This window comes from Drosophila serrata, unplaced genomic scaffold, assembly GCF_035046125.1.
Source record: "Drosophila serrata isolate PLE 108 unplaced genomic scaffold, ASM3504612v1 contig_107, whole genome shotgun sequence".
NCBI lineage: Eukaryota > Metazoa > Arthropoda > Insecta > Diptera > Drosophilidae > Drosophila > Drosophila serrata.
Genome location: NW_028257005.1, coordinates 276705 through 299580, shown reverse-complemented (window position 1 = coordinate 299580; position 22876 = coordinate 276705). Strand labels below are relative to the sequence as shown.

The 22876-nt window shown below is 39.1% G+C and overlaps 4 long non-coding RNA genes across 6 annotated transcripts; 1 reads left to right on the top strand and 3 right to left on the bottom strand.

Annotated features, from left to right (window-relative positions):
• The first annotated feature begins 1763 nt into the window (after nucleotides 1-1763).
• On the top strand, nucleotides 1764-2265 carry LOC147644752 (uncharacterized). Its single transcript, XR_015273545.1, has 2 exons — nucleotides 1764-1935; nucleotides 1994-2265. It is a non-coding gene; the product is annotated as an uncharacterized LOC147644752 (long non-coding RNA).
• Nucleotides 2266-12464: 10199 nt separating this feature from the next.
• Nucleotides 12465-13036, bottom strand: LOC110185130 (uncharacterized). Its single transcript, XR_015273537.1, has 3 exons — nucleotides 12747-13036; nucleotides 12617-12669; nucleotides 12465-12540 (listed from the first exon to the last, which is right to left on the bottom strand). It is a non-coding gene; the product is annotated as an uncharacterized LOC110185130 (long non-coding RNA).
• A 2645-nt stretch (nucleotides 13037-15681) lies between these two features.
• On the bottom strand, nucleotides 15682-18289 carry LOC147644751 (uncharacterized). Of its 2 annotated transcripts, XR_015273547.1 has the most exons (3): nucleotides 16036-18289; nucleotides 15906-15958; nucleotides 15682-15829 (listed from the first exon to the last, which is right to left on the bottom strand). It is a non-coding gene; the product is annotated as an uncharacterized LOC147644751 (long non-coding RNA). The 2 variants fall into 2 exon arrangements; XR_015273546.1 differs by having other exon boundaries at nucleotides 15906-18289.
• A 679-nt stretch (nucleotides 18290-18968) lies between these two features.
• Nucleotides 18969-22876, bottom strand: LOC147644750 (uncharacterized). Of its 2 annotated transcripts, XR_015273544.1 has the most exons (3): nucleotides 19323-22876; nucleotides 19193-19245; nucleotides 18969-19116 (listed from the first exon to the last, which is right to left on the bottom strand). It is a non-coding gene; the product is annotated as an uncharacterized LOC147644750 (long non-coding RNA). The 2 variants fall into 2 exon arrangements; XR_015273543.1 differs by having other exon boundaries at nucleotides 19193-22876.

The following is a 22876-nucleotide window of genomic DNA, read 5'->3' as shown; positions in this document are numbered from 1 at the left end:
ATAGATATATAGATATATAGATATATAGATATATAGATATATAGATATATAGATATATAGATATATAGATATATAGATATATAGATATATAGATATATAGATATATAGATATATATCGGAAGATACAATAGGAACAAATGTGTCCAAGGCGTTTGGGTGGTCCGTCATAAAACATAAACGCAAAGCCATGATGCATTTAGGGTGGCAAAAAAATCCAGATGAAGTTTATGAACAGTTCTGGTTATTGGTTGAAAATTGCATAACTTGCAAAATATCTAAATCGCCTTTAGGAAAAGTACAAATAGAACTTCATCCCATTCCTAAGATTGATATAACCTGACATACTATTCACGCGTAAATAAGATTCAAACTTAGTGGAAAGAATGACTTAAAGGAATATATTTTTGGTCAAACAGACGCGTTTACCAAGTATGTTTACTTACATCTTACTCTTAATTTAGACTTCAAAAATTGAATTAAACATATAAAGTCAGCTTTATCCTTCCGTCATATCATCACAAAACAATTCAGTTTCGCTAGAAATAATTTCCGAGAATTTTGCATAACAATTAAAAACTTGACCCCAGTTTGGTTTAATAAGGGTCCTTTTAAAGTAGTCAAATTACTTGACGCAGATCGATATTAATTAAAATCATTAGTTAATAAACGATAATTCAAATATTCTCATGACTTTCTAAGAGCGTTGCCAATAAACAATTAATTATCAAATTAAATGAAGAGTTCAAAAGTAATGATGAGTCCCAACACAAGGAAGAGCATGTGGAGGGAACTAGGGAATGTGCGTCTGTGTCCCAAGATTGGAAAACTTCTCCGCAATATAGAGAGAGGTGTTATGGGGGAGGTCATAATGACCTGGTTGATTAAAAAATAAGTATTTGAAGATAAAACTTTAGGTTAGTTAAGTTAAAAACAAGAAAGGAAGCTAACTTCGGCACGCCGACCCTTGCAGATAGAACTTCTATGACTTGGAATCCCAACAATATAAATTATATTTATTTGTGTTAAAAAACAATGAAGTAATACCTGCTTTCATTTCATTAACCTTTACATATTATATTTGCAGTTTTACAGTCACAGATGTGCATTTTTCTCCACATCTAACGATCGTTTGTATGGCACCTATATGATATAGTCGTCCGATTTTCATAAAATTTTACACAAAATTTAAGACTAATATAAAATGGCTATACCTCAAATTTGATGAAAATCTGTTGAAAACTGAAAATGTTATAATTTTTAATTGTCTTAATTTCTCGATCGTTCCTATCGGAGCTATATGATATAGTTGTCCGATTTTCATAAAATTTTCACAGCTATATGATATAGTCGTCCGATCCGGCTCGTTCCGAGTTATATACGAGTGAGAGTATATAGAAGGCTAACTCCAAAGTTTCATTCAGATAGCTTCAAAACTGAGAGACTAGTTTGCGTAGAAACGGACAGACGGACAGACGGACAGATGAACAGACGGACAGACGGACATGGCTAGATCGACTCGGCTGTTGATCCTGATCAAGAATATATATTCTTTATATGGTCGGAGGTGCCTCCTTCAATGCGTTGCAAACTTTTGACTGAAATTATAATACCCTTCAAGGGTATAAAAATACAAAGTCAGAGGCTATGTATTGATTAAGTTGGAACAATTAATTTATATTATTGTCGAACCATAAAAATTAAAGATAAATTCTATATATAATATGTTTTTATATTTGAGCATAACTAACTCTGATTTTAATAATTCATTTCAGATTAGAGCTTCACTCTGAAAGTGGAAATAATAAACCAGAATTAATATTTATGGACCAAGTGGAAGATATTTCAACCGATTTCATTCAACACAAAAACGAGAATTGTATCCAAATTCGAATTATCGATGGTACTCGAGATGGTAGAATCATGTTAACTAATTCTGTAAGACACACATGTATATTCTCTAACTTTTAGTAAAATAAGCTTTATTTTATTCCAGGACGAAATAGGTTTAAAGGAATGGGCTTCATCTCTAAGATCAGCACACAAATTGTCTCAAGACCTACTGGGATCGATGGCAAAAAAGGCTGGAAAAATTTATGGTAGTGAACGAGATGCCAATAAATCCATGTATATTCTTGGGGGAAACTGTTCAACGAAAAGTTCTAATGGCTCTAATTGAATATATATTCATTCAAAATTGTATTAACCGAAACATTTCTGCTATGTAATATGTAGATCGTAATAATAATAAATGTGGAGAAAAAAGAATGATGCAATTCTCTATTGTCGAAGTCACAATTCGCAAGGATCTTCAGAAGTACATATTAGTATCTGCGATGTATTAACCATGTAATATTGGCTCTCCCTATTGATTTTTAATAATTTCAAACAAATTGAAATAAGATTCAAACTTAGTGGAAAGAATGACTTAAAGGAATATATTTTTGGTCAAACAGACGCGTTTACCAAGAATGTTTACTTACATCTTACTCTTAATTTAGACTTCAAAAATTGAATTAAACCTATAAAGTCAGCTTTATCCTTCCGTCATATCATCACAAAACAATTCAGTTTCGCTAGAAATAATTTCCGAGAATTTTGCATAACAATTAAAAACTTGACCCCAGTTTGGTTTAATAAGGGTCCTTTTAAAGTAATCAAATTACTTGACGCAGATCGATATTAATTAAAATCATTAGTTAAGAAGCGATTATTCAAATATTCTCATGAATTTCTAAGAGCGTTGCCAATAAACAATTAATTATCAAATTAAATGAAGAGTTCAAAAGTAATGATGAGTCCCAACACAAGGAAGAGCATGTGGAGGGAACTAGGGAATTTGCGTCTGTGTCCTAAGATTGGAAAACTTCTCCGCAATATAGAGAGAGGTGTTATGGGGGAGGTCATAATGACCTGGTTGATTAAAAAATAAGTATTTGAAGATAAAACTTTAGGTTAGTTAAGTTAAAAACAAGAAAGGAAGCTAACTTCGGCACGCCGACCCTTGCAGATAGAACTTCTTTGACTTGGAATCCCAACAATATAAATTATATTTATTTGTGTTAAAAAACAATGAAGTAATACCTGCTTTCATTTCATTAACCTTTACATATTATATTTGCAGTTTTACAGTCACAGATGTGCATTTTTCTCCACATCTAACGATCGTTTGTATGGCACCTATATGATATAGTCGTCCGATTTTCATAAAATTTTACACAAAATTTAAGACTGATATAAAATGGCTATATCTCAAATTTGATGAAAATCTGTTGAAAACTGAAAATGTTATAATTTTTAATTGTCTTAATTTCTCGATCGTTCCTATCGGAGCTATATGATATAGTTGTCCGATTTTCATAAAATTTTATATATTTATTCAAAATTGTATTAACGGAAACATTTCTGTTATGTAATATGTAGATCGTAATAATAATAAATGTGGAGAAAAAAGAATGATGCAATTCTCTATTGTCGAAGTCACAATTCGCAAGGATCTTCAGAAGTACATATTAGTATCTGCGATGTATTAACCATGTAATATTGGCTCTCCCTATTGATTTTTAATAATTTCAAACAAATTGAAACGCGAAAGTATCAGGCATATGGAAATTGTAGAAAGACTGAAATAAAGAGTTAAGTAGACATTTTCTATGGAAACCGTAGAAATAAAAAACATTTTTAACATTTTGATTTATTTAAAATATTTAAACTAAGGGTAAAAAAACGCAAATGTTTAAGGAAATGTTGGGGTAAGAATAAGATAGGTTCCCAGCTTTCCAAATGAATAAATGAAGATATGCTGGCTTACACTGTATATATTTTCGAATAATAGCCACAATTGATCGAGCCTTGTATTTCAATACATTAATAAACTGTAAGCCAAACTAAAAAAAACGGCAGGTCGGCTTGTGCTTGTACACCTGCCTACCTGCCAGGCGTCTATTTTTTTCAATTTTATCCTCCTAGAGAAGTCTATAACTTCTGAAGATGCCAAAAGCCGCTACTCCTATACTCAGCGTATGTATTTCCTGAATCAGAATAAGTTTCAATAGTCTGCGTTGAGTTGCGACTCTGGAAACTTATGGATGCACAATGAAAAAAACCAGGGTAAAATAACCGATAAAATGCATGCAAGTAGTTCAGTGCTTATCGTAGCGTGCATCTGATTTGCAGTGTTAATACTATGAACCTGTTGATGTTTTTTTTGTAACATCGGAAAAAATACATCAAATTTGGTGATTATAGTCCAGAAATGCTTAATCTATCAGAAAATCAGTTAGGGATTTATATTAGTAACAAGTAATCAAAATTTAAAAAAAACTAGTTGTACCCTGCCATGTTTCTCTGTGGCATATTGTGGTTGCACGCAGAAGAAATAAGTCGAACAAAAAGAATAATTTTCAAATTCATTTAATTCTGTAATACTTGTTGGTATACAATATTCTTCGTTTCTCCATTCTCTGCGTAAATATAAAGACTATCTGGTTTTCCGACACGGGAACACGCAACATATAATTGTCCGTGTGAAAAACAATCTGTATCCAAATCTAGACCACACAACTCCAGAGATTGACCTTGAGCTTTATTAATGGTCATTGCGAACGCCAAACGAATGGGAAACTGCAATCTCTTGAACTGAAACGGTGTATCAGTCGGGATCAGAGGAATCCTAGTAATGAGGACATCTTCACCTTTAAAAGGACCAGTTATGATCGTTGCTTCTACTACGTTGTTCATCAATTTCTTGACTGCGAGTCGCGTACCGTTGCAGAGTTTCGGCTGATTTATATTCCGGAGCATGATAATCGGCACACCTATTTTTAATTTCAATATGTGGTGGGATTCCAGGCAGATCAAGTGAGTTTAGAAATTCCGTAGGGCAGCTTTCAGCTTTCCGTTCCCAATGTCCAGTAGCTGTCGTGAGAATACGTCGGCTGAGTCATCGTTCTGTAACTGGACACCCATATTCGGTGACTTGAGCTTTTGTCTGAAAACACGGGATGTGATGTCATGCCTATCCCTAGTCGATTGTCCAGGAAATAACAGCTGCACTATCTCGTCCCAAGCTGCATTGCATGTGAAGGTGATAAATAAGTCTGGACGGCCGTAGCAACGAACATATGCCATGGCATCTTGAGCATATTCTTGAATGTGGCGTTGACTACCTATGTATGAGGATGGCAAAATCGTGAGCTTTTCAACGTTGGTTGTGTTACGGTCATTCATCACAGCATCCCGCAAATGGATATATTCCTCGGACTGAAGTTTCGTCTGATTCAATCGGAGGAACAGCAAACGTTCTGTTTCAATTTTTGCATTCATATCGACAATGTACTGAAGAAACAACTGACGACATTTCAATATATGATTGTCATCGGTCCTCCGAACCATTAATCGGTATGAGAAAAGTTCATCGCGCTGCACTTTTTATTCGTTTCTACACCATTGACTGGTATCCATCGGCACCATCCCGGAATATGAGTGGATACTGCAAAGCATCGTAACAACGTGAGTTTCAGCGTTTACCAATCGATCGTTTCGTCGATGGAGAGTAATATCTCAAGGTTGGAACTGATCCCCGACTATGACAATTGCCACTTCGTCTATAGTTGGAGCATTATATCTCCTGATATGTTCTCCAGCAGGCGTTTTGTCTGCATGAATGACAATTTTATGGGTATCCGAAGGCATCATATCGATTGCTGTTTTGAACAAACGCACCAAATTGTTCCGTTCGTGAAAAAGCTTCCGTACCTGCGAAATAATGTGCTTCTTCAGCGAGGTATTGATTCCATAACGTACATCTACTTCATCTCCATCATCACCAATGAAGTACATTTAAAGAAATTTGTGTTCGCTGTCTGGGAACGGAAGCAGTGAACCTGCTTTGTGATAGATTTGTCCTTTGATTTTTTTTTTTTTTTTTTTTTTTACTTGGACGTTGATGCACTAAGGTCAGTACATATAAGTGGCCCGTATGACACCAGGCACGTGCCTGTTTGGGTTAGGTGTTAGTAGGCGCGATGGGAAATATAGGACAGAATACGAGGAAAATTGACTACCGGCGTGCTGCCAGATTGTTAGCATGCATGCTTACTAAGTGTGTTAGTATTAAAGATTTTAATTTGGGAAGGGAATCTACGTTAGAGATTAGTGTGTACAAATCATTATAATTTGCACATAACACTATAAAAGGTTCATGCAGTTCAAAGGAGGTCCTACAGTGGCCCAACACTAATGGGATATAGGATCTAGTGGCTCTACATGGCACATGGAAATTAAGCTGACTCAACAAGTCAGCACTTTCCACATCACCATGTATAAGGTTAAAAATAAAGGTTATCCCTAGCATTGTTCTACGATTGGCTAAGGACGGCAAGTTTATTAATAGGAGTCTACTAGAGTAGGAAGGTAATCTTTGGTTTGCATCCCAATTTAAACCGCGTAGAGCGAAAAGTAAAAAGTTCTTTTGAACCGACTCAATGCGTTTACTATGGACGCCGTACTGAGGGCTCCAAACGCAGCATCCATATTCTAGGATAGGACGAACTAAGGAAGTATATAAGGATTTAGTAACATAGGGGTCATTGAATTCCTTCGACTACCGTTTAATAAATCCAAGCACACCCCTGGCTCTATTCACCATAGACGAAATATGATCAATAAAGTCAAGTTTTGGGTCCAAGCGGACGCCCAAATCGTCAACTGTATTAATTCTTTCCAAAGAGCAGCAGTTCAGCGTGTAAGTAGCAAGCTTAGGAGCGACACGAGAGAATGTCATTAGCTTGCATTTCGAGCCATTTAAGTTTAATAAGTTTACACGGCACCAAGTTTGAAAATTATTAAGATCTGTTTGTAAATCCGACTGGCAGGCAACGTCATTGTATTGCACGCAAAGCTTGACGTCATCCGCGTACATAAGTACTCTGGAGTTAGTCAAGACTTTGGGCAGGTCATTTATGAACAATGTAAACAATAAGGGTCCCAAATGGCTTCCTTGCGGGACACCAGATGTAACCCTTAGAACATTGGATAAATTATTCTTAAAGAGGACCTTTTGCGTCCTGCCATTCAAATAACTTGAGATCCAATTAAGAAGATCACTTGGAAAACCCATTGAATCGAGTTTTCTAACGAGGAGAGAATGGTTAACAGAGTCAAATGCTTTACTGAAATCAGTATAGATTACATCTGTCTGACAATTATTATGGAAGCCCTTTATAATATAGGAAGAGAGCTCCAAAAGATTTGTTGTTGTTGATCTTCGCTTAATAAAACCATGTTGACATGGAGAAATAACCGATCTACAAAGGTGCTGTAAGTGAGGGGTGATAATATTTTCAAATAATTTAGGGATGGCCGACAACTTAGAGATTCCTCTATAATTGCTGGCATCCAATTTGCTACCTTTTTTTGTGGAGAGGAATAATAAACGATTCCTTCCAAATAATGGGAAAGTGGGAGGTTTCTAAGGACAAGGTAAACAATTTCAGAAGGGGATAGCACAGGGCGTCGGCACAATACCTGAGCACACAGCCAGGAATTCCGTCGGGACCTGGCGAATAAACTGGCTTGACACGATGAAGATCTAAAAGGAGAGAGCTTTCGTTTAGGCTAGGACAGAAAATTAAGTTCGATTTGGGTATGTCGTAGGAATAAGTCTGGTATATATACGAAGAGCTAGAATAGGTTGTTTGAAAAAACTGCGAAAATAGATCGGCTATTGCCTGATCATTATTTGCGGTAGTATTTTCAAATGAAAGCGAGGAAGGATTTGTTTTAGGTTTACGTTTAGTGTTAACGAAATTATAAAACTGTTTTGGGTCCTGTGAGAACTGGGCCCTACAACGATTTAAATAGTTTTTATAACACTGCGCGTTCAGCACGGTAAAGTTTGACCGAGCTGATAAATAAAATGAAAGGGCAGATTGAGGACCGGTGATTTTAAATTTAGCATACAGTCTAGATTTTTTATTTTTAAGTCGGCTCAACTCTTTAGTAAACCACGGCGGTTTATTCGAGCTTGGCGGATAATATAACGGAACACATTCAGTAAAAAATGAATTCATAGCACTGTAAAAAATATCCACGGCAACTGCCATGTCAGTGCACATGTATAGATCGGACCAATTGAACTCGTTTATAAAATTATTCAGCCGTTCAAAGTCCGTTTTGCGAAAACATAGGACTTTATTGGCTGGACGGTCAGAAATATTCTGTACGTCACACCCAATATCAAGAGTCACATCGAAAGTTGGATGATAAGGATCCTCGGGCTGCGTCAGAGGCGCCACCCTTGCTAAACTGACTCTCGCAGGATCAGAGACGAAGCAAAGATCAAGCAAGCGCTGTAAGGAATTTCGCACATGGTTGACTTGAGACAGCGAAATGTCAAACAAGCCAGCGATAGTCATGTTGTGTAGGTGTATTGAGAGTATTGGTGGAATTATTTGAGCATCAAATAGCACTAGGGATATTAAAATCTCCAAGAACTACCAACTGGTCTCTATCCAAAAGTCTACTGGAAACCATCTGAATAGCGGAAAGGTGATTCCAATAAATAGGAAGTTCCGACAGTGGAGGTATGTAGGAACAGGTAATAAAAATGGAGCTACCTTTCATAGATAGCTTCACACAGAGAAATTCAACATCGTTGCATTCCTCGAAGGTTAATAATTCTGACGTGAGTGAGAAGTCCACCGCTATAAGAACTCCACCCCCGCGTCTGATAGGGCGATCTAGCCGATATACCGTGAACACAGCTGGAAAAACTTCGGAGCTCAAAATCTCCGGCTTTAACCAGGTTTCTGTGAGCACAATAACCTGAGATGCAAACGAAAGGCTATCAGAATACAAGTTAAGGAGCTTACTACGTAAGCCTCTTGCATTCTGATAGGAAATACCTAAGGAGTAGGTTAGTTTTTTGGGTCGGGATTGGAAGACGTAGAAGGCGCAGTGGTAACATCAGGCCTGGGAAGAGTTATTCCTACAGGCCGCTTTTTCTTTTTCTTCTTTTAAAAGTTGTCATGAATTGCGCATTTATAATTTCCGCACCAAATGACGTCAATTCTAAGCAAGAGTTGTATTTCCTAATGTTCGACAGGAAATGCTTCGATTCAGCAGTAGATCCAGCGAATAGAGAGTGCAGAGGCTCTTGTGGTGCTTCAAGTTGAGGCAATTTGAGAGCCTCACAGTATGTGCACACCTGATGCATCCGGCCAATAACGATATTGCAATTCGAGCTATAATCAACAGTTGTATTATATCGGAATGCAAGACGATTGTATTGCAGGTTTTGATCTTCTGCAAGCTTTAAACGCGTTCATTATTTTAAGAGTGAATCAAATCGATTGCTGCAGAACGCGTCTGCCTAACTCTCAATCGTTTTCTCTTAAGCCTATCTGCTCGTCTTTCTGCTGATTCCGCGTTGTTCTTCTGCATTGCTCTCAGCCGCTCAGTCTCTCGGATGGAGGCCCGTTCTTCGTCAGTCATATTCGTAATGTTACGTCTTTTTGCTTCTGTATTGCAAGTACGACGACCCAAACTCAACTTCTTGGGTGGCATAACTTCGTTTCTTACTGAAACTGAACAAAAAAAAAATAAAATTATAATCTCCAATTTCTTCTTTCAATATGTTGGGGATGTTTGACAGGAAATGCTTCGATTCAGCTGGCTGCCTGTAGAGGGCGCAGCAGTAGGGGCACGGGAAAACGCGAAAAAAAAACTGATATATTCGCAAACGCAGATAAGCTATCAACATCAAAAGTAGACAATAACCGAGCTGGAACCTCAACGCATGTTGTGTAAAAATTTGGGCTTCAGCGGTTAAGACCTTTTCAAGTCTATAAAGGAAGTAGACACGAACAGAGCATTTTTATATATATAGATATAAAACAACAAAAGAAGCTATACACTCTTGCAGGTAGAACTTCGATTACTAGGAACTTAGACAATAATAATTGTATGTATATATTTATGTTAAAAAACAATGAAGTAATGCCTGCTTTCATTTCATTCACCTTTAGATATTATATTTACAGTCTTACATTCAAAGACTAGTTTGCGTAGAAACTGACAGACGGACAGTCGGACATGGTTATATCGACTCGGCTATTGATGCTGATCAAGAATATATATACTTTATATGGTCGGAGATGATTCCTTCACTGCGTTGCAAATACTGAAATTATAAATTATAAATACTGAAATTATAAAAATACAAAAACAAAATAAAATAAAAATTGAAATAAAAATGAAAACTTTGATTTTTTTTAGTTTTCAATTTGTTTTTTTATGAACAATCAATAAAAAAAATTAAACTTTCATTGAGAAAGTGGATTTTTTCACTTTGATACTCTATTAAAAAGGGAAAAACTGTTTTACAACAGTCACCTGTGAAATCCTGTTTAAATTATTATTATTTTATCATATTTTTTGGTTTAAAAGTTATGATTTAATTGAGAAATGGCGCTCCTGTGTTACTTCATGTACGTCTGCCTTCAACGGAAATACAATTGCGACGCTGAGCATTCATCAGTCATCGGTTCAATATGGACTGCCCCACTTTGCCCCACCCTAACTTGCACTAGACTTAAACATTTTACTTTCATATAAACTAAACAAAAACAAGAAAGGAAGCTAACTTCGGCACGCCGAAGTTTATATACCCTTGCAGATAGAACTTCTATGAATAGGAATCCGTACAATATATATTATATATATTTGTGTTAAAAAACAATGAAGTAATACCTGCTTTCATTTCATTCACCTATACATATTATATTTGCAGTTTTACAGTCACAGATTTGCATTTTTCCTCTACATCAAACGATCGTTGATATTTTGTTCATCATTTTGACTACTTTTTACTAAAAATATATATTTACTGAATTTATGAAGGATTAATAATTTCTGGACTATAATCACTTGATTTTATTTATTTTCGCGAGTATAGGCGTTTTGTAGTAGGCGACTTTTGGCAGCTTCAGAAATAATAAACTACTTTAGGCAGAAAAAAGTGCATATAATTGCCGCCTGGCAGGTAGCAATTTACCTGTACAAACCCAAACCAACCTGCCGTTTTTTTTAGTTTGGCTTACAGTTTATGAATGTATCTATAATTTAAAGTAAAACAAGAAAGGAAGCTAACTTCGGCACGCCGAAGTTTATATACCCTTGCAGATAGAACTTCTATGACTTGGAATCCCAACCATATAAATTATATTTATTTGTGTTAAAAAACAATGAAGTAATACCTGCTTTCATTTCATTCACCTATACATATTATATTTGCAGTTTTACATTCACTGATTTGCATTTTTCCTCCACATCAAACGATCGTTTGTATGGCACCTATATGATATAGTCGTCCGATTTTCATAAAATTTGCCACAAAATTTAAGATTTATATAAAATGGCTATACCTTAAATTTGATGAAAATCAGCTGAAAACTAAAAAAGTTATAAATTTAATTGTATTAATTTTTCGATCGTTCCTATGGGAACTATATGATATAGTATTCCGAATTTTATAAAATTTTGTACAAAATTGAAGAGTATAGTAAAATGGCTATATCTCAAATTTGATCCAATTCTATTGAAAACTGAAAAAGTTAAATTTTTTTATGTAAAAATTTTCCGATCATTCCTATGGCAGCTATATGATATAGTCGTCCGATCCGGCCCGTTCCGACATATATACGATTGAGAGTATATAGAAGGCTAACTACAAAGTTTCATTCAGATAGCTTCAAAACTGAGAGACTAGTTTGCGTAGAAACGGACAGACGGACATGGCTAGATCGACTCGGCTGTTGATCCTGATCAAGAATATATATACTTTATATAGTCGGAGGTGCCTCCTTCACTGCGTTGCAAACTTCTGACTGAAATTATAATACCCTGCAAGGGTATAAAAACATAACGACAGGTAATATACCCTTCAGTACCAATCCTTTAGGATTCAGGTCTGAATCAGTTTGGAATGAACTGGACTCCATCCTGAATCATTAGGGAGCTTTCATACAAGCCATCCAGGAATTTGCATACAGTAGGCGTTAGCAAACCTGAATTCGGACTACCCGATGAATTTTCAGGGAATCATAAAGGAATCTTGCCAGGAATTTATCGTGAATTTCGGCACGAATTCCACCCTGAATCAGAAGGGAATTTCGGAAGGGATTCTGAACAGAATCATCCAGGAATTTGGAACGGAATCAGGTAGTAATCGTAGGGGGATTCAGAGTAGAATCAGGTAAGACTCTCAAAGGAGTACCAGGCGGAATCCCCAAAGAATCTTAGTGGAATTTAGAGTAGAATCAGATAGGAATCCCAGAGGAAAACGTGTAGAAGATCCAAGGAACCCCCCGCCCCATAGTAAATATCTGATGCAATTTTTAATACATTTTTTTTTATTTATTTATTCATTTAAAAAACTTTATAATTTATTCAATGATTACCACAATTTTTCTTAGCATAACTTCTTGCATTTCCCCTAAAAGTATGTTACGTGTCTTTCCTTCTGGCTGTTGCCTCGTCAATCTATAATTAAAATTCATATGTATATACATATGGATATTAGAATCAAATGGACAATATTTTTCACAAATATACACACCAATTAAGAAGAAAACAAATACTGGATATATAATCTCCTTCCGTTCACACCGTCTAGGTTAAAAAAGTGTCCAGGTTCAAAAGCAATTCTGGAAAAGAATTTATTAACTGAATACAAATAAGTCACTTACCCTTTAACAATATTTAATGAATTACATTGCAAAAAACGTATGAATACTTCAGCTGTCATTAGAGCTGTGAAAAAATTGATTTCACTAACGAGACTATCGATTCTTTTTATTTCGTTCAATAATATTTTTCATAATCTCAATCTAATTTCCGAACCACTGCTCCGAATCCCGTCAAAAACAACAATTAATTGTTTGGCAGTATCCGAACACAGGTAGAATTTTCATTGCATACTTTGTTTTGGAGTTCCCTTACCGAAACCCATGAGATTTGTTTTTGTTTTTTGAACATGACACCAGGAATCGGACAGGAAAGGAATTTTGGTACTGAAGGGTATGTATATATGTTTTTTTTTGTAATAATATCTGACAGTCTACAAATTTTAAATTGTTTCTTGTATATTTCAAAGATCGAAACAAATTTCAACTTTGGATGCTCATATATTCTGCATAAAAATCCTAATAATATTTTTGTTCCAGATTCGGAATTTTTGAATCATTTTTTGACAGATAGGTATAGTATGGCTTAGGTGTGATTTAAAACGATTTTGAGACTATGACTTTTTTTATTTTTGCAACGGTGTTTATTCCAGAGGCGCCACTGTCCGGTGCCAGCTTATGTATCGCCCTCCTGACCATGCCGTCCTTTCGTGCGGGACGACGATCTGTCCTACGAGGCACTGTTGAGGCGGTCGGTTATCCTCTGCCACGATGAAGAGCTGTCCTTCCTCGACGTTATCCTGCTGGTGCCTGTTGCCCCGAATTTGCAACCTAAATTCGCATCCGGTTTTTTGATGAGAGCCGTTTTTTGAACCGTTCGCGAAGAGCGTGGAAATGGTGAAACAATTTCTAAGTGAATTGGCTTGGACGCAAAACAAACATATAAGACAACATAGGACTTGTATGGAGGCCTTCCTCGAATTTTTAATGTGGTATAAACAGGGCTACAAAAATCAGAGCCATATATCTGCGGGGGGCCGTCAGCCGATAGGGTGCACAGGGCAAGATAGCCAAGAACGAGGCTGAGGGCAAGACTGACCCTCGGGATGCCGAGGACAAGGCCAAATTCCTTGCGGAGATCGCGGAATTCGAGGCATACAAAGCGGCAAACCCGTCGGCGTTCCAGCCCTCGAAGGCGAAGCGAATTCGTTCACAGAAATGCGAGGCACACGCTCTGGGGAAGTTCAGAGACAAACGAAAGAGGTGAGTCACTCTTTGATAGTATCATTTGTAGTAGAGTAATGACAGAACACTCCTTCTCAGACCATAGGTATATTTTCTTTGAACTAACGACACCAGTTAATAAACAGGTGCCAAGAAGGAACCCCCGTTAGACCGATTGGAAGAAGTTCAGCGAAATTGTTCAATCTAAAGTAAATGGCGGGAGGATTAAGACAATATCCACTGCAAAGGCACTCGACAAGGAGGTGGAGGACCTAACGAATATACTGAACAACGCCTTCAAAGAGACATGTAAGCTATCATTCTCGAAGAAGCAATATCCACTGTGGTGGACAAAGGAACTAAGCGAGCTCAGAAAGAGCGCGAGAAAGTCCTTCAACAACAGCTATGTAACCCAGGACTTGGAAACATACAAAGAAGCACAAAAAACTTACTAAAAGGCAGTATACAAGGCCAAGAAAGAGTCCTGGCAAAACTACTGCGAGTCACTAGAAGGCATAAAGGACACGGTGAGAGTAAGCAAAATTCTCGCCAAGGGGCACATAAGCCCAACCCTGATCAACAGAGCAGACGGGTCTGCTACGACGACAATTGAGGAGTCACTAGAGCTACTAGTTGACATCCACTTCCCAGGAAGCCTAAGAGTGATCTCGGAACCCGGGGAGGGAACGAACGCTCAAATGGACACGCCTACAAAAGACATCATCACCACTGAGCGAATTCAGTGGGTTACGGCGCCGGGCACGGCAAGATCATTGGAAGCAGCGACATAAATACAAACGTTAAGACCGAGTACATGATCGCGGAGATGAAATTCGGGAATGCATTCTCGACCTCATACCTATGAAGGTAAGACTGGAGTAGGGGCAAAGTAGTAGTAGAGAACGAGGTGTCCCTCTACACCGATGGCCCAAAAATGAGCTGCGGCGTAGGGGCTGGGATCTACGCTGAAAATTGGGAACTGAAAAGGCTTTCAATCTCTCCATCTCAGCGACGGTCTTTCAGGCTGAGTTACTAGCCATAAGGGAAGCAGTCGAACTTTCCTTAAGGCAGGACCGCAGGAGCAACAGAGTGCGAATCTACTCGGATAGCCAAGTGGCTATAAAATCCCTAGCTGCCGTGAAAACGAACTCACGACTAGTGGCAGAATGTAAGAAGGCCCCTAACAGACTTGCTGACAAAAATGAGGTACAAGTAACATGGGTAGCAGGTTCACGGCACTCACCACGAGACATTGGGCGATCGGTTCGCATGCAATGAAGTTGGGACTGCCATACAATGCAATCTGTAGAAGCTGTAAGCAACCTACAGAGCAAGAGACAACGGAACATCTGCTCTGCTTCTGCCCAGCGCTAAACCTCATCAGACTTCGCCCCTTTGGTGCCTACCAGATGGAGTCACTGGGAAGTATAGGAAAGCTGAAAGTTTCGGCAATCCTAGGATTCCTTACTGACTCTGGGTGGTACTGATAGTGATCACCAACAACAAACAGAGGGAGTGGATCAAAAAGAAGCTAAGCTCTAATTGGAGGCCCTAGTATCGGGCTTCACCACTGTAATCTACCTACCATATCTGCGGGGAGATTTTCCATAATTTGAGTCATCAGTCGGGGCTTACATTTAAAGCAGCACACAGACGATGGAACTATCCTCAAAGAATCTTAGTGGAATTTAGAGTAGAATCAGATAGGAATCCCAGAGGAAAACGTGTAGAAGATCCAAGGAACCCCCCGCCCCATAGTAAATATCTGATGCAATTTTTAATACATTTTTTTTTATTTATTTATTCATTTAAAAAACTTTATAATTTATTCAATGATTACCACAATTTTTCTTAGCATAACTTCTTGCATTTCCCCTAAAAGTATGTTACGTGTCTTTCCTTCTGGCTGTTGCCTCGTCAATCTATAATTAAAATTCATATGTATATACATATGGATATTAGAATCAAATGGACAATATTTTTCACAAATATACACACCAATTAAGAAGAAAACAAATACTGGATATATAATCTCCTTCCGTTCACACCGTCTAGGTTAAAAAAGTGTCCAGGTTCAAAAGCAATTCTGGAAAAGAATTTATTAACTGAATACAAATAAGTCACTTACCCTTTAACAATATTTAATGAATTACATTGCAAAAAACGTATGAATACTTCAGCTGTCATTAGAGCTGTGAAAAAATTGATTTCACTAACGAGACTATCGATTCTTTTTATTTCGTTCAATAATATTTTTCATAATCTCAATCTAATTTCCGAACCACTGCTCCGAATCCCGTCAAAAACAACAATTAATTGTTTGGCAGTATCCGAACACAGGTAGAATTTTCATTGCATACTTTGTTTTGGAGTTCCCTTACCGAAACCCATGAGATTTGTTTTTGTTTTTTGAACATGACACCAGGAATCGGACAGGAAAGGAATTTTGGTACTGAAGGGTATGTATATATGTTTTTTTGTAATAATATCTGACAGTCTACAAATTTAAAATTGTTTCTTGTATATTGCAAAGATCGAAACAAATTTCAACTTTGGATGCTCATATATTCTGCATAAAAATCCTAATAATATTTTTGTTCCAGATTCGGAATTTTTGAATCATTTTTTGACAGATAGGTATAGTATGGCTTAGGTGTGATTTAAAACGATTTTGAGACTATGACTTTTTTTATTTTTGCAACGGTGTTTATTCCAGAGGCGCCACTGTCCGGTGCCAGCTTATGTATCGCCCTCCTGACCATGCCGTCCTTTCGTGCGGGACGACGATCTGTCCTACGAGGCACTGTTGAGGCGGTCGGTTATCCTCTGCCACGATGAAGAGCTGTCCTTCCTCGACGTTATCCTGCTGGTGCCTGTTGCCCCGAATTTGCAACCTAAATTCGCATCCGGTTTTTTGATGAGAGCCGTTTTTTGAACCGTTCGCGAAGAGCGTGGAAATGGTGAAACAATTTCTAAGTGAATTGGCTTGGACGCAAAACAAACATATAAGACAACATAGGACTTGTATGGAGGCCTTCCTCGAATTTTTAATGTGGTATAAACAGGGCTACAAAAATCAGAGCCATATATCTGCGGGGGGCCGTCAGCCGATAGGGTGCACAGGGCAAGATAGCCAAGAACGAGGCTGAGGGCAAGACTGACCCTCGGGATGCCGAGGACAAGGCCAAATTCCTTGCGGAGATCGCGGAATTCGAGGCATACAAAGCGGCAAACCCGTCGGCGTTCCAGCCCTCGAAGGCGAAGCGAATTCGTTCACAGAAATGCGAGGCACACGCTCTGGGGAAGTTCAGAGACAAACGAAAGAGGTGAGTCACTCTTTGATAGTATCATTTGTAGTAGAGTAATGACAGAACACTCCTTCTCAGACCATAGGTATATTTTCTTTGAACTAACGACACCAGTTAATAAACAGGTGCCAAGAAGGAACCCCCGTTAGACCGATTGGAAGAAGTTCAGCGAAATTGTTCAATCTAAAGTAAATGGCGGGAGGATTAAGACAATATCCACTGCAAAGGCACTCGACAAGGAGGTGGAGGACCTAACGAATATACTGAACAACGCCTTCAAAGAGACATGTAAGCTATCATTCTCGAAGAAGAAATATCCACTGTGGTGGACAAAGGAACTAAGCGAGCTCAGAAAGAGCGCGAGAAAGTCCTTCAACAACAGCTATGTAACCCAGGACTTGGAAACATACAAAGAAGCACAAAAAACTTACTAAAAGGCAGTATACAAGGCCAAGAAAGAGTCCTGGCAAAACTACTGCGAGTCACTAGAAGGCATAAAGGACACGGTGAGAGTAAGCAAAATTCTCGCCAAGGGGCACATAAGCCCAACCCTGATCAACAGAGCAGACGGGTCTGCTACGACGACAATTGAGGAGTCACTAGAGCTACTAGTTGACATCCACTTCCCAGGAAGCCTAAGAGTGATCTCGGAACCCGGGGAGGGAACGAACGCTCAAATGGACACGCCTACAAAAGACATCATCACCACTGAGCGAATTCAGTGGGTTACGGCGCCGGGCACGGCAAGATCATTGGAAGCAGCGACATAAATACAAACGTTAAGACCGAGTACATGATCGCGGAGATGAAATTCGGGAATGCATTCTCGACCTCATACCTATGAAGGGAAGACTGGAGTAGGGGCAAAGTAGTAGTAGAGAATGAGGTGTCCCTCTACACCGATGGCCCAAAAATGAGCTGCGGCGTAGGGGCTGGGATCTACGCTGAAAATTGGGAACTGAAAAGGCTTTCAATCTCTCCATCTCAGCGACGGTCTTTCAGGCTGAGTTACTAGCCATAAGGGAAGCAGTCGAACTTTCCTTAAGGCAGGACCGCAGGAGCAACAGAGTGCGAATCTACTCGGATAGCCAAGTGGCTATGAAATCCCTAGCTGCCGTGAAAACGAACTCACGACTAGTGGCAGAATGTAAGAAGGCCCCTAACAGACTTGCTGACAAAAATGAGGTACAAGTAACATGGGTAGCAGGTTCACGGCACTCACCACGAGACATTGGGCGATCGGTTCGCATGCAATGAAGTTGGGACTGCCATACAATGCAATCTGTAGAAGCTGTAAGCAACCTACAGAGCAAGAGACAACGGAACATTTGCTCTGCTTCTGCCCAGCGCTAAACCTCATCAGACTTCGCCCCTTTGGTGCCTACCAGATGGAGTCACTGGGAAGTATAGGAAAGCTGAAAGTTTCGGCAATCCTAGGATTCCTTACTGACTCTGGGTGGTACTGATAGTGATCACCAACAACAAACAGAGGGAGTGGATCAAAAAGAAGCTAAGCTCTAATTGGAGGCCCTAGTATCGGGCTTCACCACTGTAATCTACCTACCATATCTGCGGGGAGATTTTCCATAATTTGAGTCATCAGTCGGGGCTTACATTTAAAGCAGCACACAGACGATGGAACTATCCTCAAAGAATCTTAGTGGAATTTAGAGTAGAATCAGATAGGAATCCCAGAGGAAAACGTGTAGAAGATCCAAGGAACCCCCCGCCCCATAGTAAATATCTGATGCAATTTTTAATACATTTTTTTTTATTTATTTATTCATTTAAAAAACTTTATAATTTATTCAATGATTACCACAATTTTTCTTAGCATAACTTCTTGCATTTCCCCTAAAAGTATGTTACGTGTCTTTCCTTCTGGCTGTTGCCTCGTCAATCTATAATTAAAATTCATATGTATATACATATGGATATTAGAATCAAATGGACAATATTTTTCACAAATATACACACCAATTAAGAAGAAAACAAATACTGGATATATAATCTCCTTCCGTTCACACCGTCTAGGTTAAAAAAGTGTCCAGGTTCAAAAGCAATTCTGGAAAAGAATTTATTAACTGAATACAAATAAGTCACTTACCCTTTAACAATATTTAATGAATTACATTGCAAAAAACGTATGAATACTTCAGCTGTCATTAGAGCTGTGAAAAAATTGATTTCACTAACGAGACTATCGATTCTTTTTATTTCGTTCAATAATATTTTTCATAATCTCAATCTAATTTCCGAACCACTGCTCCGAATCCCGTCAAAAACAACAATTAATTGTTTGGCAGTATCCGAACACAGGTAGAATTTTCATTGCATACTTTGTTTTGGAGTTCCCTTACCGAAACCCATGAGATTTGTTTTTGTTTTTTGAACATGACACCAGGAATCGGACAGGAAAGGAATTTTGGTACTGAAGGGTATGTATATATGTTTTTTTGTAATAATATCTGACAGTCTACAAATTTAAAATTGTTTCTTGTATATTGCAAAGATCGAAACAAATTTCAACTTTGGATGCTCATATATTCTGCATAAAAATCCTAATAATATTTTTGTTCCAGATTCGGAATTTTTGAATCATTTTTTGACAGATAGGTATAGTATGGCTTAGGTGTGATTTAAAACGATTTTGAGACTATGACTTTTTTTATTTTTGCAACGGTGTTTATTCCAGAGGCGCCACTGTCCGGTGCCAGCTTATGTATCGCCCTCCTGACCATGCCGTCCTTTCGTGCGGGACGACGATCTGTCCTACGAGGCACTGTTGAGGCGGTCGGTTATCCTCTGCCACGATGAAGAGCTGTCCTTCCTCGACGTTATCCTGCTGGTGCCTGTTGCCCCGAATTTGCAACCTAAATTCGCATCCGGTTTTTTGATGAGAGCCGTTTTTTGAACCGTTCGCGAAGAGCGTGGAAATGGTGAAACAATTTCTAAGTGAATTGGCTTGGACGCAAAACAAACATATAAGACAACATAGGACTTGTATGGAGGCCTTCCTCGAATTTTTAATGTGGTATAAACAGGGCTACAAAAATCAGAGCCATATATCTGCGGGGGGCCGTCAGCCGATAGGGTGCACAGGGCAAGATAGCCAAGAACGAGGCTGAGGGCAAGACTGACCCTCGGGATGCCGAGGACAAGGCCAAATTCCTTGCGGAGATCGCGGAATTCGAGGCATACAAAGCGGCAAACCCGTCGGCGTTCCAGCCCTCGAAGGCGAAGCGAATTCGTTCACAGAAATGCGAGGCACACGCTCTGGGGAAGTTCAGAGACAAACGAAAGAGGTGAGTCACTCTTTGATAGTATCATTTGTAGTAGAGTAATGACAGAACACTCCTTCTCAGACCATAGGTATATTTTCTTTGAACTAACGACACCAGTTAATAAACAGGTGCCAAGAAGGAACCCCCGTTAGACCGATTGGAAGAAGTTCAGCGAAATTGTTCAATCTAAAGTAAATGGCGGGAGGATTAAGACAATATCCACTGCAAAGGCACTCGACAAGGAGGTGGAGGACCTAACGAATATACTGAACAACGCCTTCAAAGAGACATGTAAGCTATCATTCTCGAAGAAGAAATATCCACTGTGGTGGACAAAGGAACTAAGCGAGCTCAGAAAGAGCGCGAGAAAGTCCTTCAACAACAGCTATGTAACCCAGGACTTGGAAACATACAAAGAAGCACAAAAAACTTACTAAAAGGCAGTATACAAGGCCAAGAAAGAGTCCTGGCAAAACTACTGCGAGTCACTAGAAGGCATAAAGGACACGGTGAGAGTAAGCAAAATTCTCGCCAAGGGGCACATAAGCCCAACCCTGATCAACAGAGCAGACGGGTCTGCTACGACGACAATTGAGGAGTCACTAGAGCTACTAGTTGACATCCACTTCCCAGGAAGCCTAAGAGTGATCTCGGAACCCGGGGAGGGAACGAACGCTCAAATGGACACGCCTACAAAAGACATCATCACCACTGAGCGAATTCAGTGGGTTACGGCGCCGGGCACGGCAAGATCATTGGAAGCAGCGACATAAATACAAACGTTAAGACCGAGTACATGATCGCGGAGATGAAATTCGGGAATGCATTCTCGACCTCATACCTATGAAGGGAAGACTGGAGTAGGGGCAAAGTAGTAGTAGAGAATGAGGTGTCCCTCTACACCGATGGCCCAAAAATGAGCTGCGGCGTAGGGGCTGGGATCTACGCTGAAAATTGGGAACTGAAAAGGCTTTCAATCTCTCCATCTCAGCGACGGTCTTTCAGGCTGAGTTACTAGCCATAAGGGAAGCAGTCGAACTTTCCTTAAGGCAGGACCGCAGGAGCAACAGAGTGCGAATCTACTCGGATAGCCAAGTGGCTATAAAATCCCTAGCTGCCGTGAAAACGAACTCACGACTAGTAGCAGAATGTAAGAAGGCCCCTAACAGACTTGCTGACAAAAATGAGGTACAAGTAACATGGGTAGCAGGTTCACGGCACTCACCACGAGACATTGGGCGATCGGTTCGCATGCAATGAAGTTGGGACTGCCATACAATGCAATCTGTAGAAGCTGTAAGCAACCTACAGAGCAAGAGACAACGGAACATCTGCTCTGCTTCTGCCCAGCGCTAAACCTCATCAGACTTCGCCCCTTTGGTGCCTACCAGATGGAGTCACTGGGAAGTATAGGAAAGCTGAAAGTTTCGGCAATCCTAGGATTCCTTACTGACTCTGGGTGGTACTGATAGTGATCACCAACAACAAACAGAGGGAGTGGATCAAAAAGAAGCTAAGCTCTAATTGGAGGCCCTAGTATCGGGCTTCACCACTGTAATCTACCTACCATATCTGCGGGGAGATTTTCCATAATTTGAGTCATCAGTCGGGGCTTACATTTAAAGCAGCACACAGACGATGGAACTATCTGACTGCAGAGCTCTGTGCTAATACAGTGATTTATTTACAGTTCTTGATCTTGGTAAACTCTAGGAGTGTGTGTATGTTTTATATGTGGGTGTGTTCTATTATCCTTTGTTTCAGTTATATCATATTTCGTCTATGGTGAATAGAGCCAGGGGTGTGCTTGGATTTATTAAACGGTGGTCGAAGGAATTCAATGACCCCTATGTTACTAAATCCTTACATACTTCCTTAGTTCGTCCTATCTTAGAATATGGATGCTGCGTTTGGAGCCCTCAGTACGGCGTCCATAGTAAACGCATTGAGTCGGTTCAAAAGAACTTTTTACTTTTCGCTCTACGCGGTTTAAATTGGGATGCAAACCAAAGATTACCTTCCTACTCTAGTAGACTCCTATTAATAAACTTGCCGTCCTTAGCCAATCGTAGAACAATGCTAGGGATAACCTTTATTTTTAACCTTATCCATGGTGATGTGGAAAGTGCTGACTTGTTGAGTCAGCTTAATTTCCATGTACCATGTAGGACTACTAGATCCTATATCCCATTAGTGTTGCGCCACTGTAGAACCTCCTTTGAACTGCATGATCCTTTTAGAGTGTGATGTGCAAATTATAATGATTTGTACATACCAATCTCTAACGTAGATACTCTTCCCAAATTAAAATCTTTAATACTAACACACTTAGTAAACATGCAAGCTAACAATCTGGCAGCACGCCGGTAGTCAATTT